The sequence below is a fragment of the Panthera leo genome, chromosome A2, assembly GCF_018350215.1.
Source record: "Panthera leo isolate Ple1 chromosome A2, P.leo_Ple1_pat1.1, whole genome shotgun sequence".
Classification (NCBI taxonomy): Eukaryota; Metazoa; Chordata; class Mammalia; order Carnivora; family Felidae; genus Panthera; species Panthera leo.
Genome location: NC_056680.1, coordinates 159,139,827 through 159,166,143, shown reverse-complemented (window position 1 = coordinate 159,166,143; position 26,317 = coordinate 159,139,827). Strand labels below are relative to the sequence as shown.

General features: G+C 38.4%; 1 protein-coding gene across 1 annotated transcript in view; it reads right to left on the bottom strand.

Annotated features, from left to right (window-relative positions):
• The window catches only part of CNTNAP2 (contactin associated protein 2), a 1,228,588-nt gene that overhangs the window by 832,356 nt on the left and 369,915 nt on the right, over positions 1 to 26,317 (bottom strand). The gene's annotated exons all lie outside the window — the stretch shown is intronic.

The following is a 26,317-nucleotide window of genomic DNA, read 5'->3' as shown; positions in this document are numbered from 1 at the left end:
CCACCGGAGTAAACCAGAACAACGCTCATCGGAACGGTTGATGAGAGAACTGCACCTGTGGTACCACCACCAGCTTGGATTAAAAGGCACAGAGAGAGTACAGAATGAAGCTATGTCTGAGCCATGAAAAATCACTTCCAGGAAATATCAGAACTGTGTCCTAATCCAGGAATTACCAACATGTATCTGATTGGACTTTAGAACCACCACGGACCACGTGCTTCTGCGTACAGCTTATTTCTCCCTCTGGAGTCAAAGGGTCCGAAGCGGTTACTCTATGCCTACTTGACTTTCGTATGCTGAGTGTGTGGATGGCACAAAACCTGTTGCCAGGTCTTCAGATGAGAAGCTGTACTTGAATAACTCCCTCTGTTCTTAGACTTCACTAAGAGGTTCATTTTGGTAGGAACATGACTTAGATGACAAGTTACTGGATTCGGAGCAGATCCTCTAAACAGAAGCGAACTTTAAAGGGCCTTTGGAGGAAGTAAGTGTGCTTTTTCATGTGGAAGAGACACGAACCTCTGTGTCCCAGAGGGAAAACCATGGTAACTGACCTCCAAGTTAGCCGTAAATCACCTCCTGCTATTCATAGCCTATGTAGTCCCCCCCCCCACACACTGAATCCGGGTGACAAATAGAACGTTGCAAAAGTGACAGTGTGTGTGTAACTTGCAAGGCTTAGTAAGAAAACGCACTAAGAGCCTTTACCTCGGTCTCTTGGATCACTTGCTCTGGGGAAGCCAGACCCTATGCCCTGAGGAACCTCAAGCAGTCGGTCGGAGAGGCCCCCATGTGGAGAGGAAATAAGGCCTAACAGCCAGCATCAACTTGCCGGTCATGTGAGCATGCAGACCTTGCAATCCTAGTCAAGCCTTCAGACGACTGAGGCTGCAGGAACCATAGAACTTGAGGCTAGAACTTCCCAGCCAACTTGCTCCTGAATTATTGGCCCACAAAGAAGAGAGAATAAGCTCTTAATGTGTTGAGCCACTACATTTTGAGCTAGTTTTTATGCAGCGGTCGAGAACGTTATTGTTTATTTTCTGTATTTGTTGCCCTTCCATACAAACATAATTTCGGTAAAAACACTAGTGTATTAGTACCTGCGATACTTTCAGTGTATTAGCCACTCTGAAGCTCAGGAATTAACCTACTCAGTAGATTAAGAGCAGGGCTGTTTGGAGATATACATTTGCAGCTGGGATTTGGGGGGGTCAGAAATGAATAGATATAAAATGGATAGAGAGTTAAACTTAATTGACATCTGCCAAGTTAACAGAAAGATTATACAGAACGAAGAGATTAACTTCTGTTTATTTTGGCTCATAACTTTAAATATCTATGAATGTGGAATAAAAAAATGCAGTGTTTGCACATGGGTCATTGCTGGGGTCCATGGTCTGGCAGGGTGACACCCACAGTCATTGTTGCCCCGCAGGGCCAATTATATCTCTGCCAGTGAAATGGGAAACTTGTCCTCTTTGGAGGGTCTTTACCACTATGTAACCCAACTGGCACACTGGAGATTTGCGTTTCAAGACCTCACATGTGAATCTTCACACTTGATCTGAAGTCCGCTCACAGTATTTTATTATTCCTGCTGACAAACCTGTATTTGCAAGGTTTTAAATTTTTCTTTATTTTTTTACGGTTTTAAAATTTTAATTCATTAATACATCAGTGAAAACACATACTGATATTAGTTTTGACATTAACATGGCCATCTAAACTGTTGTAAGTTACAATGTTAACTCGATGGGACAGAAAAAGCAAACGACGGGCAACAGGGTTGAAACTGGACATGATCTAAAGCTGCACGTATATGAGACTCCTCTACTTATACTTGTTCGAAAGGTGGGAAGTTTGGGAAGTCAGGGAGAGGCTGGTGGTAAGGATACTAAAAAAGACACTTCGATCTTCCTTCCACTATCATCTAGGATGACTGTGCAAAACATCTACTTGTCTCTCCTGTTCACCCAACCTTCCTGAATCATTCACGGAGGGCTGAATCATTCCAGGTGAGGGCTGGAGTCCAAACCAGCAGGGTGCTCGAGTGGGCAGAGAGTGAGCTCAGTGGTGGCTGATGCCTGTGCCCGGAGACAGCCAGACACCCTATCCACCCAGCATGGCTGGGAGACTGATTACAAGACAGGTTACCCGAGCAAATAAATGTATCAAGGAGAGTGGGAGCCAGGTTCTCATTGTCAGGAAAGGAGGGTGCAGATGAAAAGTGTAAAATCTTGAATGGATCTTGTGGGTTTGGACTGGAATGGACTCTCTTGGAGTGCCCTTGTTCTTTTCAGTATGATACAGCTAGTTACAGAAATAAATCTAGCTGCATTTGTGTATGTGCTCAATATACAGATGGTTCCTACCATCCCCTGAAGACGGTCCGGGAGAAGGGTTACCTCCAGAAGCAGTGAGGACCCGACTCGTTCAGATCTTAGATGCTCTACTGAATAAAAGCACAACTTCTTGGAGAAATGGCTGATTCCAGAGCTGGGTCAGGGAAAGCACAATGGGATCCTGTAACACTTTACCGCACGAGAAATTAAAGAAGTGCTCAGAATGGCTAAATTCAGAAAGACAATAAATAACAAGTGTTGGTAAGAGTGTAGAGAAAAAGGAACCTTCATGCACTGTTGGTAGGGAGTGCAAATTGGTGCAGCCCCTATGGAAGACAGTATGGAGGTTCCTCAAAAAATTAAAAAATCGAAATACCATATGACCTAGTAATTCCATTACTGGGTATTTACTCAAAGAGAACAAAACATTAATTCAAAGATATATGCACCCCTATGTTCATTGAAGTATTACTAACAATAGATACGGAAGCAACCTAAGTGTCTATCAATCGATGAATGAATACAGAAGAAGTGGCGTATGTATATATGTATATATATATATATATGTATATATATATATATATACACGAATATATACTTATATATACATATATTTTTATATATATAATGGAATATCACTCAGCCAGAAAATGAATGAAATCTTGCCATTTGCAATGACATAGACTGATCTACAGAGTATTGGCATGAAAGAGATCAGTAAGTTGATCAGAGAAAGACAAATATATGATTTCACTCATATGTGGAGTTTAAGAAACAACAACAAAAAATGAACATTGGGGGAAAACAAAAGAGAGAAGCAAACCAAGAAACAGACTCTTAACTGTAGAAAACAAACTGAGGGTTGCTGGAAGGGAGGTAGACAGGGGGATGGGTTATAGAAGTGATGGGGATTAAGGAGTACACTCATCATGATGAGCACCGAATAATGTATAGAGTTGTCAAATCGGTAAATTCTACACCTGAAACTAATGCACCCTGTATGTTACTGACATGAAATTTAAATAAAAACTTGAAACAAACAAACAAGAAAATGAGATCTTGCCATTTATGACAACATGGATGGACCCGGAGGACATTATTCTAAGTGAAATAAGTCTGACACAGAAAGACAAAAATGATATGATTTCACTTATATATGGAATCTAAAAAACAAAACAAATGAACAAACAAACAGAAAAGCAGAAACAAACCCACAAATACAGAAAACAAACTGGTGGTTTCCAAAGGGGAGGGGTGTGAAGGACTGGGAAAAATGGGTAAAGGGGAGTGGGAGAGAGAGGCTTCATTATGAAATGAATCATAGGGATGAAAGAGACCACAGGGGGAATATAGCTAACGGTACTGAAATAGCATTGTATGGGACAAATGGTGGTTACACTTGTAGGGAGCACAGGATAAGGTACACACTTGCCAAATCACTAAGTTGTATACCTGAAACTAACCCACCACTGTATGTCAACTCTGTTAAAAAAAATGATATCCCCATATCAAAGAATAATAGGGTCATGTCAGAACGACACAGGAGCCAGCCTGAAGTAGGTTTCTATTGCTCAAACTTACACAATTTGAGTACTAAATAAATAATCTGGGCATTAAAAATATTTTGAGTATCAAAAGAAGGAAGGAAAGAAGGATGGAAGGATGGAAGGATGGAAGGAAGATGTTTGTCTGGTTTGGTTTATTTATTTACTTCCATAAGTGTGTGTGTGTGTGTGTGTGTGTGTGTGTGTGTGTGTGTGTGTGTGTGTATGTGTTTCTTCTCTTTCATGCCAATCACATTGTGTCAGTCCCCCCTTTTAAATAATCCTGTAAATCTATTCTTTACCACCTGAGCCCCAACTATCATAGCTTCCCCACCACTCACTTCCAATCTACCTCCAGCATGAAGCCCATCTGATCTCTTTCAGTTTCGTGATCTCAGTAATATTGCCTTCTCTATGAATTTATTAAAAAATTATATTTGTTGAGAAACTGATATGCCATAAAGTTCACCAGCCCACTAATCTTAGGAGATGTTCAAGATACAAGGTGTCTGTTGTCAGTGTGGAAACAAAAATTACTGTTTAATAGACTGAAGATAACCTTTACAACATCATCTATATCAGACTCCAGACCTGTGGACCTCTCTGCATTTGTCAGGTGAATGGTAATTGAATGGAGGTTTGGCTTTTTGTTCTGGAATGAGGGGATGTTTAACCTTGCGTCTTCATGTCCTTTGGGGCTGTGCTGCAGTGGTCTCATCCAAGAGGTCTTTGCTGGCCGTGGGTGGGATAACACTCCCCGCTCTTAGTGCTCTGCCCTCTCTACCCGACCCATTTTTCTTCATAACCCTTATTGCCATCTGAAATATTGTATAAGCAGTTACAGTCATTTCTACTATTACTGGAATGTAAACGCCAGGAGACTCAGACTCCTGCTGAGGATCTATGATTGTCTGTTGGAGAAGCAAACAGACAACGAAGGACTATGAGCAAGAAAATGATGCGATCATTTTGTGTCACGTTATTCTCTCTCTGATAGAAATGAGAATAGGCTGGCAGAGGGGAGACCAGAAGTAGGGATTGTCTTATAATAAACACACTGAAGAAGCTCCAAACTCTTATCCAGAATATGTCAATAAAGCTAACATAGAGGAAATAGATGAAAGATAGTTTCCAGGAAGATATGGCAGAACTGGCTGATGCACTGGAAACAAGGACCATGCACAGAGAGCCACTGCTAGAATGACTCTTAGATTTATGGCTGAGCAACTTGATGAATGCTTTTGACTCTCCCAACAGAGGGGACACAGAAAGAGCATCCGGCCTTTAAGGAGCAGGATGAAAGGGGACTGGAGAGTGTCGTGGGTGGGTTTTGACCAGCTCAAAACTGACCTTTCCAAGACTGAAGTAGCCAGGGGATATCTAAGGTAAAATGTTCAATCTACAGGTTAACACTAATGTCTGGATATCAGGGGAGAGATCAGAGTTTGAAAAAGCTCTGGGAGTAATTATGCTCCAGAAGTAGCAGAAATTGAGTAAAGAAACTGGATAGTATGCTAAGCAAAGAAACCCAAGGTTGGACTCTAGAAATCATCTATGTACCATGGGTGGTATCAGAAAAATAAACCAGTGAAGAAAATCTGGAAAGAAGTAAAAGAGAAACCAAGAAATGATATCAACGAGGTGAAGGAATGGTCATCACCATCACTGGTGAGTGTGAGTGATCACACGACCAAATTATGTGAAGACTGAGGCTTTGATGGGTTTACCGTTTAGATTAGTGGGAAACATGGGAGAGCTATAGAGGTGGGTGTGGATGGCAAACTGGAGTGTTGAAGGAGCACCTAAGAAGTGGGCAAGAGGAGAGACTGTAGTGATTCTAGAAGCTTATTTTAAAGTAGCAGTATACTAGTGAAGGCTGATTTCTTTGGAGATAATTTTTGAGCTGATTTTAACTATGTAAATTATTTAATATAATATGTAGGCTTTTTAAATTTAGTAAGTTATCTATTTATTACATGTATGTTTATTTTTCTGTTTTTTTTTTTTCATATATAATGAATGAGTATAACATACACGGCTAAGGATTTTGTCTCTATCTCTTTTTGACCTTAGGTAAATTAATTAAATGCCCTGTTCCTTGTCTCTTTATGTATAGAGAAAATTATGATACTCCAGTATAGGAGGCTGTTGTGAATTATTAATTGGGACATACACATGAATTAAGTGCCTAGAAAACTGTGGTCTCTGGTATATACCAGAGATCTAGAAAGTGTCATCATCATCGTTTCTTTTATTCCAAATGGTTTAAATTATTTCAGTCATTCTTGTATTTATTAAAGACTCAAAACTACATTATTTTTGTCTTCAAGAATATTAAAATCTCATCAGGAAGATAAGCTCAGAAACACGAATATACTTGTTTTAATTATTTAACATCACTACCTATCCATAGGAGTAAATATAATGCAAACATCTGAAGAGTCCAAGAGGCCACTCTCTCTTCTTGAATATTTCCTTTCTCAGCTCACACAGTGTTATACTATCCAGGGTTTTCTTTATACTTTTCTAGCAATCTTACTTTAACCTCCTTTACTGATTTCTTGTCTTCTACTTGGTATATAAATGTAGGAGTCCATCAGTTTGTCCTGGGCTAGGTCTGTTTTCTTGGTAGTCTCTGCACAAAAGTGGTCCTACCCAAAAAATGAGCAGAGGATCTGAACATACATTTTCCCAAAGAACACGTACAAATGGCGAACAGACATGTGAAAAGATGCTAAACATCACTAATCATCAGGGAAATGCAAGTCAAAACCATGATGAGATATCACCTTACACTTGGCATAATGGCTAAAATTAAAAAGATAAGAGACAACAAGTGTTGGTGAAGATGTGGAGAAAAAGGAATCCCTGTGCACTGTTGGTGGGAATGCAAACTGGTGCAGCCACTGTGGAAATCAGTATGGAGGTTCTTCAAAAAATTAAAAATAGAACCACCCTTTGATCTAGGAATCCTACTACTGTGTGTCTAAGAAAAGAAAAGAAAACACTAATTCAATACGAAACACGCACCTCTATGTTTACTGCAACATTATTTACAATAGCCGAGATATGGCGGCAAACCAAGTGTCCACCGATAGATGAATGGATAAAGATTACACACACACACACACACACACACACACACACACACACTGGAATTACTCAGCCATAAAAAAGCCTGCCATCTGCAAGAACATGTATGGACCTACAGGGTATAATGCTAAGTGAAGTAAGTCAGACAGATAAATACAAATATCATACTATTTCATTCATATGTGGGACTTATGAAACACAACAGACAAACAAAAAACAGACTCTTAAATATAGACAACAAACTGGTAGAGACGGCAAGGCGACTTGGGTGGAGGGATGGGCGTAATAGATAAAGGGGGTTAAGAGTACACGTACTGTGATGAGTACCGAGTAATGTGCAGAATTGTTGAATCACTGTACTGAACACCTGAAACTAATAGCACACTGTATGTTAACTATACTTCAATTAAAAAAAGAGGAGGGCACCTGAGTGGCTCAGTTGGTTAAGCTTCTTACTTTGGCTCAGGTCATGATCTCACGGTTCATGGGTTCAAGCCCCCTGTCGGGCTCTGTACTAACAGCTCAGAGCCTGGAGCCTGCTTCGGATTCTGTGTCTCCCTCTCTCTCTGATCCTCCCCTGTTCAGGCTCTGTCTCTCTCTCTCTCTCTCTCAAAAACAATAAAATAAAATAATAAACAAACATTAAAAAAAAAAAAGGAAAAAAATCATCCTAGCCAACCCATTGTTTCAACTACCTACTCGATGACTATCTCTCCAGTGAATCTCCATTGCAGGTTTTTCCTCTAAGCTCAGGACTGATGTATCCAGAAGCTTCTTGAAATTCTCTGTTCCAATGTGTCACACACGTTCACAACTCAACATATGTTATTCTTGATCCCCGTTGGTATTCGATCATCGTCCCTCTCTTAGTGGTCACTCAAAAAGCCTTCACTGCCGTTTCATCTAAAATGTTGCACACATTAAACAACCAGAGTCTCCCCGGCACCTCTATCCTTGCTCCCTGAAGTGCACCGGTCACATCGTGTCAGTCCCCCTTTTGAACAGTCCTGTAAGTCTGTCCTTCGCCACCTGAGCCCTGGCTGGCAGAGCTCCCCACCACTCACTCCCAATCCGCCTCCAGCACGAAGCCCACCTGATCTCTTTTAATAATATTAGTCTGGGGGCACCTGGGTGGCTCAGTCGGTTGAGCATCGACTCTTGATTTCTGCTCAGGTCATGATCTTGTGGTCATGCGATCAAGCCCCGTATCAAGTTCCGCATTGGTCTCTGTGCTAAGAGTGAAGCCTGATTGGGATTATCTCTCTCTCTGCCCCCTCCCCACTTGTACTTTACTCTATCTCTCTGTCTTAAAAAAAAAAAAAAAATATATATATATATATATATATATACACATATATATATATATATATATATATACACACATACACACACACACACATGTATATGTATATATATATATATATGTATATACACACATATGTATATGTGTATACACACACACACACACACACACACACACATATATTCGTCTGATCATGTTACAACCTGATCAGGAGTCTTATTTATTTGATAAAATGAATTAACAAGATTTTCTTCAATGTTTATTTATTTTTGAGAGAGACAGAGATAGAATGCGAGTGGGTTGAGGCAGAGAGAGAGGGAGGCACAGAATCCGAAGCAGGCTCCAGGCTCCAAACTGTCAGCACAGAGCCTGACACGGGGCTCAAACTCACGAGCTGTGAGATCATGACCTGAATTGCAGTTGGACGCTCAACCGACTGAGCCACCCAGGCGCCCCAAGATTTTCTTAATTAAAAGAATTTTTAATGTTCATTTCTGGCAGAAGAGAGTACATGTGTGCACAGGGGAGGGGCAGAGAGAGAGGGAGACAGGATAGAAGCAGGCTCTGCACTGACAGCACAGAACCCTATGTGGGGATCGAACTCACAGAGCCATGAGATCACCAACTGAGCCGAAGTCAAAAGCTTAACCGACTGAGCCACCTAGGTGCCTCTAACAGGAATTTTAAAAAAACAAAAACAAAAAACAAAAAACTTCCAAGGTCTTTCTTTCCCTCTAATGTTTTAGTTTTCTAAATGCAAAGTATGTTATAATGTTTTATAAAATATGGTATCATAGATTAGGAAAAGGAAATAACTTTTTTTAAATGCCCTTACTAATTGGATTGATTTTATTTAATTAAGATTAATTTCATATAATTTAGTAGACCACTTAGCTAGAGTAATAATTTAGAATATTTAAAACCTTATATAAGCCTTAGCGTATTATAAACCTTAGTATAACCTTATATATATTATAAACCTTGGTATATTATAAAAACTTGATATTTATAAAAAACTTATTGCCTTAGCAAGATCAATTATTTCCAAATAAACTTATCTGTGGATCTCCTATCTTCCTATAAAAATTGTAAGATATGTTAACTGTGTTTATAAAAAAAATTAGCAGAAACTTAAAAGATAGTGGACATATTTCTGAGTCTCTTTTAATAGTAATGAAGAAAATTGTAAGACCATAGAGGATAAAAGAAAACCAGAGAAGCAGACTAGGTGTCTTGAAAAATTGGGATAGTTATCCATTTGCAAATCAAATTGTATAATATAATTTAAAAAGCCATAGTTGCCTGGAGGCAACCATTAAAAAAAAGAGCAGAATTACCAAACTGCATAATTTGACTCTTTTATGTTTTTTAAAAATATTAAGTCTTTTAAGACGTAGTTGTGTATTCATACATAGCAAGAGTACAAAATACAAAATAAAACACTTACATTTGATAACCTTAATTTCTTAGGACCAAAGCCTGCCACTGTATCTAATACATAAAATAGACACATTCATACTTTCACAAAATAAAATAGCATTGTTTTCTTGATTCTTCTTCGTAAGTATAAGCAGTCTGTTAATTACAATGGAATAATGCAATATTTTGTAAAATGCAATCTAATTGGTCAGGAGTGTGGGCGGCAGAATACTAGAAATGGCTGGAATCCCAGTCTGCTTCATATTAGTTACGTACGTACATGTTCTTGAAAAGGTCACCAATCCGATCCTTTTCTTTTGTAATTTATCATTTTTTAATAAAAAATGTATGTATTTAATGTGTAAAACATGATGTTTTCACGTACATATACACAGTGAAATGGTTACTACAGTAAAGCTAGTTCACATATCCACTTTTCACATAGTTACCATTTTTGTGTGTGGTGAGAGAACTCACAGTCTATTCTCTTAGCAAATTTCCAGTACACAATACAATATGATTAACTACAGTCTTCATGTTATACATTAGATTTCTAGACTCACTCCTCCTACACTGCAACTTTGTATCATTTGACCAACACCCCCGCATTTCCCGTTTCCTTGCCCCCCCCTTAACTTCTTAACTTCAGTTTCATTTTAAAACAAGGTTAATAGTCCCCTATTTCTGAAAAAATAAGAATTCCCTGTTTCTGTAGTTTTTGTGAACATTAAATATTATACAGAAAGTACCCAGCACATTTACTGGAGGAGGTTCTCAATAATGGCAACTCTACTATTATTATTAGGATCCTGTTTAATTGCACAGCTTTGATAAAGGACATGGTTAATCTCTCACATTTAAAAAATATTTTGATATTTGAAAGATTTGTTTTTCACTCTGGAGAAAATAAGGAATTAGTTTCTTATCGCTTTCACAAATATTCCCATTTTGAAAGCCTACATATTTTTTAATACTTCAAAGGGGAAAAGATTCTGCCTTTTTAGATTTATTATTAGTATTTTTAAATGTGAAACAGAAAAATATAAACACAAACCAAAGTCACAGCCCTCTGCATTAAGATGATATGGGTAATCCAAAGTACTAGGAAATCTAACACAATTTCTATCGGCTTTGGAATGCTTCTAAATATGAGTGCATTTGACATTCTAGAAGTTAACTTCAAATCAATACAAAGCCAGACTGTGAGGCTCTATTATTGTAGGAGTCACTTGGAAAGTGGGTAGGAAAGAAGTGCTTTATTTGTAGGACTGGCTCTTGGTTTTGTAGCTGAAGAACACATTTCTGCCTCCTTTTTTTTTTGGGGGGGGGCTTTGATGCTTAGAAGGATGCTTGGACCAAATTAGGAGCCCTTGACCCATCCTTCCTCTTCCTCCTTCTCTTCTTTGTTGTTACCATTTTTGTTATTGCTGTTGAGGACGTTACTACCCTTGGCCTGAGCTTTTGAGACTTCGATGGTTTGCACTCAGTATAAAGACATGCTTTTTTCTGTTGTGACAATGTCTCCATATTCACCAACAAAGTATAAAGTCAGAGTGTGAAGGCAAAAATACTTTGAAAATGCTTCAGATTTCACTAACCCTATATTGCCTAATAATATTTTTCCTGTAAGGTTAACATTATCTATTCTGAGCTTTAAACAAACAAGCAAAAAAAGACTCACTGCATATGAAGACATTTGTAAAATTTTTACTATATCTCTATTTTTATTTTAACATAAATTCTCTATTATGAGATAATTTAACAGTATTTGACACTCAATAATATTACAGAATATTATATTATAGAATATTTAGGAAAGTGATCAAAATACTAATCTCTAGAGAATTCCACTTCCTACCATACGGCAATGTAAGAAGTCTTAAATTTTTCCAGTTCAAAACTAGAAATGCTACATAAAAATGCAGAGGTTTGGGTTTTAAAGGCCAGGCAGAATTAAAAATCAAGTGTTGGACCCTGTGTAAAAATAGGAGACTCCCTCCCCCAACCCAACACCACCACCACATAAAGCCTAAAAATGCTAAAATCTCAGTAGAAGCAGATACTGGAGAAAAATCCACTAGTCAGCAAAGAAAGATGACAAGGAAATTTATCTCTCTTTTCCTAGCTTATAGAAAGAAAAAGAAAAACAGACCAAAAAAAAAAAAAAAAAAAACCTTCCTGAGAATTCATAAACCACAGGTTTGCTACATAAAATTATGGCTTTCAAATTTACACTAACAATAGGGTATAAGCCCAAAGCGAAGAAATTAAAATAGAAAAAATGGTTCCAAATCGCTGTCTTTTGAAGGCAGTATAACTCTTCTCTGGATTGACTCTGGAATTATAGGATTCTTAAAGACAAAAACCTGAGAAATTCAAACTCACAATCCAAAGATACAAAACATAAGAAGACAAAAATAATGAACAAGATTAAGCAGAAACATCACAGACAAAAATCTGGTCCCCATGAATTTCAGATTTAGGGTTGGGAATATGGTAAAACATTAAAAAAAATTAAAGAAATAAAAAGTGGAAACAAATATGTAAGAAAGAAATGAGGTAATATTAAAAGGAACCAGTCAGGGGGCACCTGGGTGGCTCAGTCGGTAAAGCATCTGACTCTTGGTTTCAGCTCAGATCATGATCTCACGGTTCCTGAGTTCGATTCCCACATCATAGGGGGGTGGGGGGGGGTGCGGAATGTCAGTGCAGAATCTGCTTGGGATTCTCTTTCTCCTCTCTCTCTGCTCTCCCCTGCTTGTGCTCTTTCTCTCTCTCTCTCTCTCAAAATAAATAAATAAATTTTTAAAAAAGGAACCGGTCAGATTTGACATATAAGAAAGGAGATCTTCCAGGAATTAAAATATATTATTGAAATTAAAAACTCGTTAGTTGCATTAAGCACATGAGATAAAATTATAGACTATTTGTACACTGAAAGATTTGGATACCCACAATGTAGTCCAGAAATGAAAAGTGATTAAAATATTAAATATAAATTTTACAATGTGATAGATGGAAAGGAGGTCTAACATGTATTTGATTAAAATTTCAGGAGAGGAGAGAATGATGAAAGAATTCAAAGGTATAGTACCTGAGAATTTTCCAGAATGGATTAAAAATTCAGATTCAAGGAAGACAATAATTCCCCAAAAATTTCTTTTAAAAAGAAATCTACTAACTGACACAGGATAGTGTAAAATTACATCACCTAGGAGCATACCAGTAGCAAGAAAGACAACAGATGAGTCCGGAAGCAGAAAGGAAACTTCTTAATAAGGGAAAATGGAAAATGGAGTGCAGAATATGTTCAAGGTGCCGAAAGAAAATAGAATTCCAATCCATAATTGTAGCTCAAACTAAAATATCCAACAAGAGAAAAAGCAAAATTAAAACATTTTCAGACAAAGAAAAAATTAAAGCACATTACCACCAACAACCCCCCCCCCCCATTAAAAATCATCTAATAACTAGAGAATGTGTGTCAAAGCAAAAGGAACTAAGTCCAGAAAGGAAAGAAATACAGGAAGGCATGGTAAGAGGGGAAACAAATGGCAAACATGGGAAAAATCTAAAAATACATTGACCACATAAAAAAAAAATTTTTTAAAGATAATACTAAAGTTAAGGAAGAGGCAGAACTAAAACGTAGGATACAGGGTGCCGAGGATCACTTACATTATGCCAAGTGTTATGGACTGAATAGCGTCTCTCAGAATTCTTATGTGAAAGCCTCAACCTCCAGTGTGACTACATTTAGAGAGAAGGTGTTTGAGGTGGTAATTAAGGTTAAATGAGGCATTAAGGGTGGACCCTGATCCCCTAGGACTGGTGTCCTTGTAAAAAGACGAGGAGACATGGAGATCAATCTCTGCCCCCACGTGCCCAGAAGAAAGGTCAGGTGAGGATGTGGCCATTGGGGAGCCATCCTGCAAGTGAGACAGACAGGCCTCACCAGAAACCAACCCTGTGGCACCTTGACCTTGGACGTCCCATCTCCAGATCTGTGAAAGAATTAACTTCTGTTGCTTAAGCGACTCACCCTGCGGTATTCTGTGCTGGCAGCCCCATCGGACTAACATACCAAAGGAGACAGATCAAGATGCTCAGTTACGTTTGACTTTTGTAAATACGCATGAAAAATTATAACGATAATCCCTACAACAAAAGAAAATAGGCAATACGTTTCACATTGGATGGCGGAGGGAGCACATATATTTTTAAAGAGATTTAATCAAGCAGAAGGAAGAATAAAAGGCACACAGAAAAAGCAGAAGCAAAAAACCAAAATAAGATGGTAGAAATAGATTCAAGTACAGCAACAGTTACAATTGATTTTCACAACACTGAACATCACACTGCAAAGACACGCTGTGCCAGTGGCTTTTTGTTAATCCAACAACATACTATTTCTAAGAAGCATACCTGAAACACAGGAACCAAGAGAGGTTGAAAGTAAAAGAATTAAAAAAAAGATAAGCAAGGCAAATACAAACGTTTAAAAACCTGGTGGCTACGGTGATGTATACTACCTTAGTGATGTGATACAGTCCAAAAGTATCGATAGAATTTATAATATCAACATTGGTATTAATATGCAGAGGGGTACAGGCTCCAGGGCAAGGGTGTCTGAGGCGGATCTTGCTGATTCCAGTTTACTGATACATGTTCTACTAAATTAAAGTGGTGCCTCACCACCCCTCATCTCTAAAATAGAGAAAACAAGAGTATCTATCCCATAGTACCATTTTGAGAATGAAGTGAATACACATAAATTATGAAGCAAACAGTCTGACCCAGAAATAATGCTCACGGTTCTTGAGGAAGATGATGTGGTAAAATATATTTTAAGATAAAATAAAAAAACAAACGAAGAAAAAAGCGTCATCAGGGATGAGTAAGGTTAGTATGTAACAACAAATGTAAAATTCACTACAAAGTTGTAAATATTCTAAATGTGTCTGCATCTAATGACACAGTTTTCAAACACACAAAATAAATTTTTGAGAAATACTGCTTCAGGAAAGTGCTTTCAGGAAGCACTGCTTCCTCAGGAAAACCTTCCTGATGATTGTCCCCTTCCCCCAAGTTCTAGGTCCGTCCCTCAAGTGTCTCAGGAGCATAACTTACGCCATGGCCCCCAAGCACAATAAGCATAGTTATTCTTTTCTCACTTCTGCCATAAGCTCGCTGCACACTAGAATGACCGTCTGTATTCTCAGTACCAAGTCACATACGAGATATGGAGTAAGCAACCAAAGTATGTGTTTGACATTTAGTAAACAAATATTTTCGAAAGGGGAAATTTAACAGACACAACTTTTCACATTTCTGAAAGCAAATGAAACCTCCAAACCGTATGTGGGAAAACTCCACCCATGATCATATTTCTTCGCTGGCACACGTATATCTTCACGCCCGGCATTACGCAGATTGTCCTGTGTGTGTGTACATTTCTGTGGCAGTGGAGAGAAGCTGTGTCAATTTCTCATAAATATCTATGGGTTGCAAACATATAAGGACTCCTGATGCAGGGACTTGATAAATTGACTACGGTTCTACCTCTTCTGTCTCTGAAAACTCACCAAATAACAAGATCGATAACAAAGCAGAAACTTTGCAATGTCAGAGAAATTGGAGTGTAGGATGGGTGAGAGATCCCAACAGACTTTGAAAAGATAATGAGGTAGATGAGGAGTGTGAACAGAGTTTGTAGAAGCGGGGGGAAATTTCCCAAGTGCATGTATGGAGAGAAATATCTGTGAGAAGTGAGCCGGGCTGTATGGCTGGGCCCCAGAGAGGCTCAAAATCCAGAGGGACAGTGGGTCACAAAAGAGGACACTCCCCGGGGTCTCCCCTACAAGACTGCCAGAATGATGTTCAGAGAAGCTGCAACAAGGAGTCTCCATTGAATTGAGTCACTGGGGGGAGAAGGTGTGTGTGAAATGGCAACAATAAAGCTAGAAGGGTCATCAGTGATGCTGCAGAATGTACCCTGGAATCCCCAGGTCCCTTCCCAGGCATCCAGAGCACAGCCAGAGACCAACAGATCTTCCACTGGAGGAAGTAAAGTCTCAGGAAGTCTCCAGGGTGCAGTGTAAGGGCCACTTCACTGTTCCTGATGATTTGAGAAAGCCGTCAGTCTAGAAGCTTCCTCTCTCCAAGGTGCTTCACTGTCAATATGTATTGAAATACTAGTAAGGTAGTTTACATGACCACCAGTGGATAAGGGATTCATAGGCCATGCTTCACATTGTTTAAAAAATTGAAGGGGTGCCTGGGAGGCTAGTTCAGTTAACCGTCATACTTCAGCTCAGATCGTGATCTCTCGGTGCGTGAGTTCTAGTCCCGCATCGGGCTCTGTGCTGACAGCTCAGAGCCTGGATCCTGCTTCGGATTTGGTGCCTCCCTCTCTATCTGCCCCTCCCCCACATGCGTGCACTCTCTCTCTCTCTCAAAAATAAACATTAAAAATTAAAAAATAAATAAAAACAATACTGATTTCAAATAAATGCACTGGTGAGCAAGATTTGAAGATGTACCTTAAATTGTGTTTGAAGGAAAATGTAAGTATCCAGAGACCTATAAATAAGTTACTTTGTAGTGGAAACAGTGGAATAGCCATGTGACCAGTAGAAAACTATACATTTAGCCATTTAACTGATCTCCTAACGGGCCACATTGCCTCATGAGAAGGCTATAGCATCAGCAGTTTTTCACATCCCTAGTCACATTTTTTTGGCAAATAGGGATAAAACCTGTTCCTGTTTGAGTAGGGAGGGAAATGTGAATTACAGTCTGAAGGGCTACCGTTTCCAAGCTAAATGCAGGCCTATTGGAATATTTGAGATTCATCTGTGTGAAATGAGTTTTATTGTCAGTGTGGCTTTCCATTATTTAGACTAAACTCCGACCACCTGCTAGAAAGACACATAAAACAAATGGATTTGCTGGCTCTGTTTGTTTTCTTCTGATGAACGTATCTGTCCCAAGCCTTTCTTTTGGAAGCGTAAGTAAAATATTGGCAGTTTACATTTTTAAAAATGTTTATTCTATCTCCAATGCCTATCTTCTTCTTCTGTATATAAAAATGTGCCAAAGAAAATACGATTCTTTACCAAGCCAAGACAAATTAAAAATAAACCCGGGCTTCAGTACAATAAACTGCAATGCTCTCAGCTAGGGCTCTGAGTGATTAACAAACCTTACTATCCATGATCTATACTTAATATAAAGACCAGGACATTCAGGGAAAGTTTCTGGACACTGTATCTTCTACTTACTGCCTATGCCCAGAAACAGCTCGAGGGAATTAAGCATTTGTCAAATCCAGAGATCTCCTTCACAGAGTAATAATTGCTCTCGAATAATATTTCAATGCTCTAAGAGTTAAATATTAAAATAATAAGACACACCCTCTTTCCTGTGGGCTTACCAACTCACAGTATTAAACTAGCAAAAGAAATTTCTCCTGTACTTGCAGTAAAGAATATGAAAATGATTAATTTAAAAATTTCAGGGTTCTAGTTATTTGTGCACCTACCTCAAATTTGCAGTGAAAATGGTTAGGTTTTCAAAATTAGTAAGACTGTGACTTTTCTGGGTTAAAAATAATCTAGTAAAACAGACATATTTGGACAATACACAAATCACAGGAAACAGCACCAATTCTGAGACTGGCCATTTTGAATGCTGTGAAATTGGCATCCAGGTTAAAAACACCAATGAGAGTTAAGGAGAGTTAGGGCACCCTTCATCTTCTGTTATCCAGGCCTCTCTGATCAGTTACATTGTAATATCGTGATGAAACATACAAAAGGAAGAATGTACACCAACTGGGGGCTTGGTCAGCAAAGAAAGTGTAGGAGTAAAGGAGCCACGGGGGAAGTGAGGATATGACTGATCAAGGAAGCCTGTAGAGCGGGCGATTCGCCAAGGAGTCTGGCTAGGCCGTAGTCAACGGAGGTGGATGGAGTGAGTCCTCGCTCATATTCTCAAGAGTTCTGATCCCCTTTGCACAGTGCCGATGCGTATAACAGGCTCTCTAACTTGAAGCCATTAAAAAAAAAAAAATCGGGGCGCCTGGGTGGCGCAGTCGGTTAAGCGTCCGACTTCAGCCAGGTCACGATCTCGCGGTCCGTGAGTTCGAGCCCCGCGTCAGGCTCTGGGCTGATGGCTCGGAGCCTGGAGCCTGTTTCCCATTCTGTGTCTCCCTCTCTCTCTGCCCCTCCCCCGTTCATGCTCTGTCTCTCTCTGTCCCAAAAATAAAAAAACAAAAAAAACAAAACAAAAAAAAAAAAAAAAAACGTTGAAAAATAAATAACATTAAAAAAAAAAAATCATATAACTATCTAAACCTTCCTTCCCACTAAAGTTTCAGGGAGGATACAGTCTCTTAGTATTAATTCTATCATTCAGAGCACAGTTAGAGATGAAGAGTATACGTCATAATGTATGAAAGACAGAGTTAAGTACTGAGTGCTACCAAACGGCTTACTAGATTACAGAAGAGTCCGCTGTTCGTCTGGACTTCTGGTAGGATGGGAGAAAAACTTTCCAGGACAGAGTTCAGGAAGGAACAACTGACTACAACAACTGAAACTGAGGAAAACTCTGATACGAGCCCAAAAGAAGCAAGATGAAATGTTTCCTAATGAAAAGACCAACAAGGACATTACAACGTGGCCAGAACGGCCAGTATCCGTTCTTAAGTGGTCTCTCAAGGCAACATCCATCATCTTAAAGTTACAGTTTTCTCAGGTTATGATAAATTGTTTTCACTCTCACAGGTTCAGAAGATTCATTTTGTCAGCATCCCAAAGCTGGATTTATCTGTCAGGGGTAAGAGCACATCAGCTAAGTTTAGAGGAACGTTTGTTTATTAATGTATTAAAATGAGAACCGTAGCTGTACCATGGACTGCCAGCCTGAACAGCTTTCTCCCTCCAGACAGGGGAGATATTTCAGTATTTCAGCCCCATTGATGGCTGCGTCACGGGGAGGGCTCATGATGGAGAGCTGCAGACTCTCTCTCAAAGCCATTGTAGCTACAGCACCTGCCATCTGCCGAGACCTCTGCTACACGAGAGGGATTCATAGACAGTGTTTACATAACTGTGTTCATTTCTGAATATACAATACATCATCATCGATTTCCCTCACATACTGAAATACACAATACGTGTATTAATATATATGAATATGGTTAAGTCTTAGTTTTTGTTTAAGTTTATTTATTTTTATTTATTTTGAGAGAGAGAGAGAGAGAGAGATGGAGAAAGCACAAGCAAATGGGGGAGGGACAGAGAGAAAATCCTGAATAGGCTCTGTGCCATTGGCATAGAGCCCAACGCTGGGCCTGAACCCATGAACCGTGAGATCATGACCTGAGCTGAAGTCGGATGCTTAACCGACTGGGCCACCCAAGCACCCCTTTATAGCATGTCTCATGAAAAAAATGTAACAAAATACACACCTTCTCATGCACACACACACAGAGTATGCGCACACGAGTGAGCAAGACTAGAGCGAGTGACAGTACACATCTGCTCCCTGTGTTCCTGATCATATCAAATGGGCCACACTGGGGTAATAATATGATCAAAATAATTAGTTGAGCCATGCCACCACCAAACATCTTGCACTAAATATGTTCTTTCAATGTAATATTTATTAAGAACATATCAGTGATTTGCAAAAAGAATGTCCATTTAAGATGCATATCTGGAAAATATCTGTGAAAATACCATTGTTCGCTAATTTTACCAAGCATATTCTTCAAACCCACAGTCACTGTTCTGTGAATCTGGGAGAACTTTGTGATATGCAGCCTCTACAACCCTACAAAAGACTAAACTCGGTCAAGAGGAAAGGCATATGAAAGTGGAAAAATACATCATCAGGCAAAAATGTCAATTTTCACGAATTTCAAAACATAAAAATTAAAGGTCTCCTCCTACAGAGTCAAAGCAAAGGCTAAGTAAATGCAATAATGCTTTTTTATTATTCACTAGGCTATGTATCACATATGGAATTGAAGAAAAGTCAATAGCAGTATATAAAATAACCAGCTCAGAAAGGTGGGCTGTAGATTTTTTTGGAAATTAAATGGGCCCTCTACTCAGAATATCATCCTCATGAGTCTGCGGTAGTTAAATACTACCACAAGAGAGATATATAAAAGTAGATCACCCAATTAATTGAAAATTAATATTGATATTAATAACTATTTCCACAATAATTTTGCAATAAATTGATATTGTGGAATATCAACAGATATTCAAAATCCAGATTAAAAAACTGATTTACTAATACTGTAATTTTAGATATGAGTCTTTACATCAAAATCTGCATTTAAACAATGGAGGGGGTATGTCTGGATTGATTAAATCTTTGTGATGTGAGTTCACAGTGTTAAGGTCTAAAATATCCTAGGATATTGTTAACTACCCTCGTCTATCATCAGTTCTAACACACATACTATAGGGTCATTTCACTTTGGCAGTGGACTAGATAAGATCAAAACATATATATGTATGTGTGTGTGTGTGTGTGTGTGTGTGTGTGTATACACATATATATAATTTATAATTACATATATAATTTATATATTATATATTTAATATACAGATATATATTAACCAATTAACCAGCATTTATTACACAATGTCCCCAAAGTCTATTAAATTCACAACTGGAAATAAATAAGAAAGATCAAGTAGTTTGGGATGAGAGATGATAAGTTTGGCTGTGAACATCCTCACTCAGAAGGACCTGTCGGAGGTTTAGGAGAAGATATCCGGTTGGAAGTTGGAAATAAAGACACAAAAAGAAGAGAGACAAGGGATACACTGAATCAATCATAGCAAGTGCTGTTGTTTTTCAAAGTATGAAACATGGTTATAAAGTTAAGTCTCCCATGCTTTTATTCTTTCATATAGACTGTATTCCAGAGGTTCCCAACCCATTCAAGTGATGGTGTATAACTTAATGACAATGACATTCCTTCTCTGGTGCTATTTCTGTGCCTTGCCCAAGTTTTGCATTTTAACGTATTGACTTACATTTCAATAAGTGTCTCTATAGTGAGTCCCCAAGGGTAGGTACTATGACCTATTCATTTTGGCACCCTACATAGTAGGTATTTATTAACAGTTTTTCACTAAATCGCATGAGTTGAGAGATATGTCAGCTCTTTTTCAGTTGGGTGTTGCGGCAATATGAGAAAAACATGACACGCCCACAGCTGAGAGAGACCTTAGAAAGGCATGATTGGCAAAAGCCATTGTGAAAATCACCTCAGAAAAAGCGTGCAGTGGACACACCCGTGCTCTTATGTTAACAAAGACTCCGGTACTAGGGAGGTTAAGCGATTGGCCCAAGTGCACAGCCAAGTAGAGCTGTTCATGATCTGAAGGGGCTTCTTCCAGTTCTAAGAACGTGGGGCAGAGGTGCCAGGCAGGACAGAAGAAGTACAAGAGATTGATCATTGTTTCCACAGGGCCTGCAGAATGTGACTTCACTCACTGAAGTGTCCCAAAATATCAGACATGCCTACATTCAAAATAAGTACAAAGGCACAATCTAAGAGCTAAGTAAAGGTTTCCAGTTTGGCTATTATTTGCATTAAAGACGGAGAAAAGAAAACTTGACATTCCTCACAGTATCCTTCTGGATATCCTGTTTGCTGTTGATGCAAAAAATGTTTTCAATCTTCTCCCATACTGAGAGTAAGCTAGCTTTCCAGAACAGAGGCTGGACGTTTTGGATACTCACTTGTCCAGGCTTCTATGTAGCCAGACTGTGATGCAGAACACGCCTTCTTGCCTGGTATATAGTTTTGTTAAAACGACCGTGTGGGAAAACAGGTGACTACAAAGTCCAGTCCATTAAGGATGGCAGAGTGAAAAATAACCAGTGGGCCATAGAATTAGCCCAATCTGGAACCCCTTCCCTCCAGGCTTCTCAATAGATGACATCATAGTGACAGTTTAAAATTCATTATTGTTTAAGCTAGTGCTTGTCAAGTATTCTATTACCTGAAGCCAAAAACATTATCACTGACACAATTATCCCCCTTAAGAACAGCCAAAGTGAGGGTAGGTAAAGTCCTCCATCCACCCGCCTCATTTGTTTTCTTTTCTTTTCATATGGATGACTTATGTGAGAGCACAGGAGTATCTTGCCTCCTACTTCTGCGTTGTGCTTATTTAACACAATCATTTCCTTTCCTTATGAACTGGACCAAGCTGGGACTAGCCTTCGAGCAACTGTAAGGGTCTTTTTTACAGAATCAATTAGAACTTCTATTTCTAGGCATTCCTGATCTCGTGGCCATCTGGTCATGCGACCTTTCCTGTATCTTTACCCTGCTGTGACACCAGAGAAGAGCCAAAGGCAAAGGAAACCAGGGCAGCCAAACGCTCGCTTTCAATGAACTGGTTCTGTTTTTCCGCCAATACAGAGGTACAGCACAGAACTGGGAACTCCCTGCAATGATATGTGACCACATTTCCCTACAAATACAGCTCTCTTCAGTGAAATGAAAGGCGTTTTATTTTTTCAATAAATTGAAGGAGGAGGCTGGTCTTTAAGAAAGACTAATTGAAACAGTGAGTTGAAGAGGGTTTGCCATGACTTAATAAACAGCAGTCACAAACATTAATATGTTATCTTGTTTAGTCCTACAATGATAAACTTGGCACTCAAATTTCTGAGATCTGAACAGATGTAAATGATTCTGTGCGCAATGCCTAGAGAATACCGTCTTCTCCAGAAAACATGGAAACCTTATAAAAACTGGCTACATCATAAGCCATAATGTAAGTCTCTCAACAAATTTCCATGAATATCTGACTATAATGCAATAATAAAAAAATCACTAAAGATCGCTTGTGTGTGTTTGTGTGTGTATGTGCATGCTCACATATTTAAAATGTTTTCAAATCACTTTTAAAAAGCACATGGACCAATAAAAATCACAATGGATGCTAAAAGATATTGAACATTACTAAACAATAATGAAAATACATACAACAGAACTTGTGGGATGCAACTAAAAAGGACCATTAAATGAAATTGATAGCTTTATTTTTCTGAGTTTATTTATTTTGATAGAGACAGAGGTGGTGCAAGTGGGGGAGGGGTAGAGAGAGGGAGAGAGAGAGAATCTCAAGCAGGCTCCACACTTGTCATTGCAGAGCCCCACGTAGGGCTCAAACTCACCAACTGCGAGATCATGACCTAGCCAAAAGCAAGAGTCGGGACATTTAACTGACTGAGCCACATAGACATCCTGAAAGTGATGGCTTTAAACCCTATATCAAATAAATTAGGGTGTCTGGGTGGTTCAGTTAGTTGGGTGTCAGACTCTCGGTTCCTTGGATCGAGCCTCATATCAGGCTCCACAATGAGCGCTGAGATTCTTTCTCCACTCTCCCTTTGCCCCTCTGCCCCATTTGTGCTCCCTCCCTCTAAAAAAAAGAATAAAATATCAGTAAAAAGAAATAAAAAGTAAATACAATGAGTTTCAAAAAGGAATAGATTCCTATGATACAGAAAATAAAGGCGCAAATGGTTAGTGAGTCTAAGAACTTCTCTGAAAGATAACTAATGTACACAAATCTCTTTTGAGAATGATAAAGACAAATATGAAGGAAGCTCGAGTAGGGGTAAGATTTTAGATTCATCCAACATTAAGAAGACAGTGAGAATGCTATGAATAACTTTATGCCAAAATCCTGAAAACTTAGTGGAGTGAACAAAACTATATATCGTGATACCAACTCTACAGAGAACATAATGCCTAAATAGCACTACACCCATTGTACTAACTGAATTAGTAATTAAAACCTACTCACAAAAAAGCCCCATATGATAGTATAGATGAATTTTATCCATCTTGCAAATTCATTCTAATCTTACAGCGATAGTGAACAGGGGAGGAAGAAAGAAACAAACAGTTCCCTCTTAACTCATTTTGTAGACATTGTAAATGTGACACTAAAATTTGTGACAGGGAGTTTATGAGAAAGAGAAATTAAAGACCAGTCTTACAAAAGAATCTAAACCAAATATTAAGAGGATACACTTAAGAGAAAGAAAAGTACTATAGACTGTTCATTTATATTAATGTCAAGTAGGTTATTCAGATCAATTATGTAGCTGATTGAAAAAATTATTACATGAAAATGCATATTTAAATATATATATGAAATATATATATGAAATATATATATGAAATATATATATGAAATATATATATATGAAATATATATATATATATATGAAAGCAGATGAAGCCAAGACAGAAAACAGTGTACTGAGCATTAAAGCCAAGACAGAAGTGAGGGCATTTGCTAATCCCAGCAAATCTGGACTTCATTTTGGCAAACTATGAAAATGTGAACTCAAGCTTCGCAAATTGTGGGGAACCAGACTGGAGACCCTTGTATATTAAGCTAGAATTTTTCAAAAGATATACGTCTGGGATAAAAGGGAACTAAAATTTAGCCCTTCATTCCCCACCCTCAGGGCACTTTGGGGAAGAATGCCTTGGTTTTGAGCAAAGGGAAGAAAAAGGAAATAGCAAATATCTTTGATTAATAAGTCTGCGTCATACGTTAGCCTGTGGATTTAGGCCCGGTACCATCAAGACATGAACTTGCCTAAAGATGATTAACATAATGATAGTGATTCCATGTGCCCAGGAGAATTCTTGGGGAAGGCAAGGGGCTTTACCACAGACCGAAAGATTTCACACAAATAATTTATTTGAGGATAATGAGAACCGCAGAGTCAAAAATAAGGAAACAGAATAAGAGCCAGCAGAAATAAACTAGTAAATGATTCAGATAGTGGGAGTAACAGCTACACAGTATATTTTCAGAAAAACAAAAATCAAGAGACCTTAGGTACAGGAAATTCTAAAGGACTGTATTTACTTTCAAAATGCTAGAAGAAATAGTGTGCAAAGAAATTGGTAAAGTGTGGATAAATATACACAAATATTGAAGTATAAAACAGTAAAAAAAAATGATACCACAACAGCAAATGCTGGTGAGGATATGGGGCAACAGGAACTCTCCTTCATTGTTGGTGGGAATGAAAATTGTACATCCGCTTGAGAAGAGAGTCTGTGTCTTACAAAAGTGAACAAGCTCTTACCATGTGAGATCTAGCAACCACACTCTTGGCTAATCACTGGAAGGAGTCGAAAACTTATGTCCACATACAAATCTGCACATTATCTTTATAACAGTTTTATCCATAATTGCCCAAACTTGGAAGCAACCATGATATCCTCCAGTAGGTGAATGGATAAATACACTGTGGTCCGTCCAGATGATGGAATCTTAGGTGATGTTAATAAAAACGAGTTATCAGGACAGGAAAAGACATGAGAGGAACTTAAGTACATATTAACCAAGTGAAAGAGGCCATTCTGAAAAGACTACATACTGTATGATTGCAATTACATTACATGGAAAAGGCAAAGTTAGGGAGACAATAAAGAGATCAGTGGTTGCCAGGAGTTAGGGGAGGAAGGACGAGAACAGGCAGAAGATTTGGAGGGCAGTAAAAATACTGTTTTCTACAACAATAGATACATGCGTTACACATTTGTCCAAACACATAGACCAAGAATGAACCCTACAGTCAACTGTAGACTTTGGGTGATTATGATGTGTAAATGCAGGATCATCAGATGTAATAAACGTACCACTCTGGTAGTAGATGTTGATGGGGGACTGGGGAGGCCAGGCATGTGTAGGGGCAGGAGGGATATGGGAAATCTCTTTAATCCCTAAGTTACATTGTGAACCTAAAATTTCTCTAAAAAATGTCTTAATGAAAAAATTCCTAAAGGTAACAGTAAAAAATCATCATAATAATATCTTGTGGGGCTAAAATATAGAAGAAACATTTATTACAATTCCATCATATGAATCTGGAATGTGTTTTGAAGTCCTTGAGATATCTGAGGAGTGGGAAGAGATACTGATTTTACCTTAACAAATTGATACAGATGTTTAGATTTCTAGGGGAACCACTAAAATAATAGAAATAGAAGTTATAAATTTCAAACAAATGGGAAAATAAAAACTAGAAAATATTCACTTACTCATTAATTAATATAGTTACCTCATATATACTCACATATATTTGGTGTGACCGTGGCTACAAACAATAGTAGACTGTGTTTCTATGCTTCCATTCATATGAATTTCAGAAATGGAAAAAAGAATAATATTTTGCTTAGAAAGCTACCAGTTTGGTTTTTTTTTTTTTTTTTTTTTTTTTTTTAATTTTTAACGGGAAGCATTATCCCAAATTCAGAATAGCATTTGTGTTTAGGGCCAAGATTCCATAGGGGAAGGACAAGAGGACCCTTCTGACTGGGTCATAGTCACAAAGGTGTCCTTTCACTTTTGAAAATATGCGTTCTTTTTGTTCCTAGTGATATATCTCAAACACACACACACTTTTAAAACGTTAAATAGTTTTTTAACATGGAGACAAATACTCTTAACCAGTAGAACTTGAAGAAGTGAACTAGTCGCGTGAAGTCTTATCTTCCATCAGCATCTAAGAATGACAGTTATAACTAA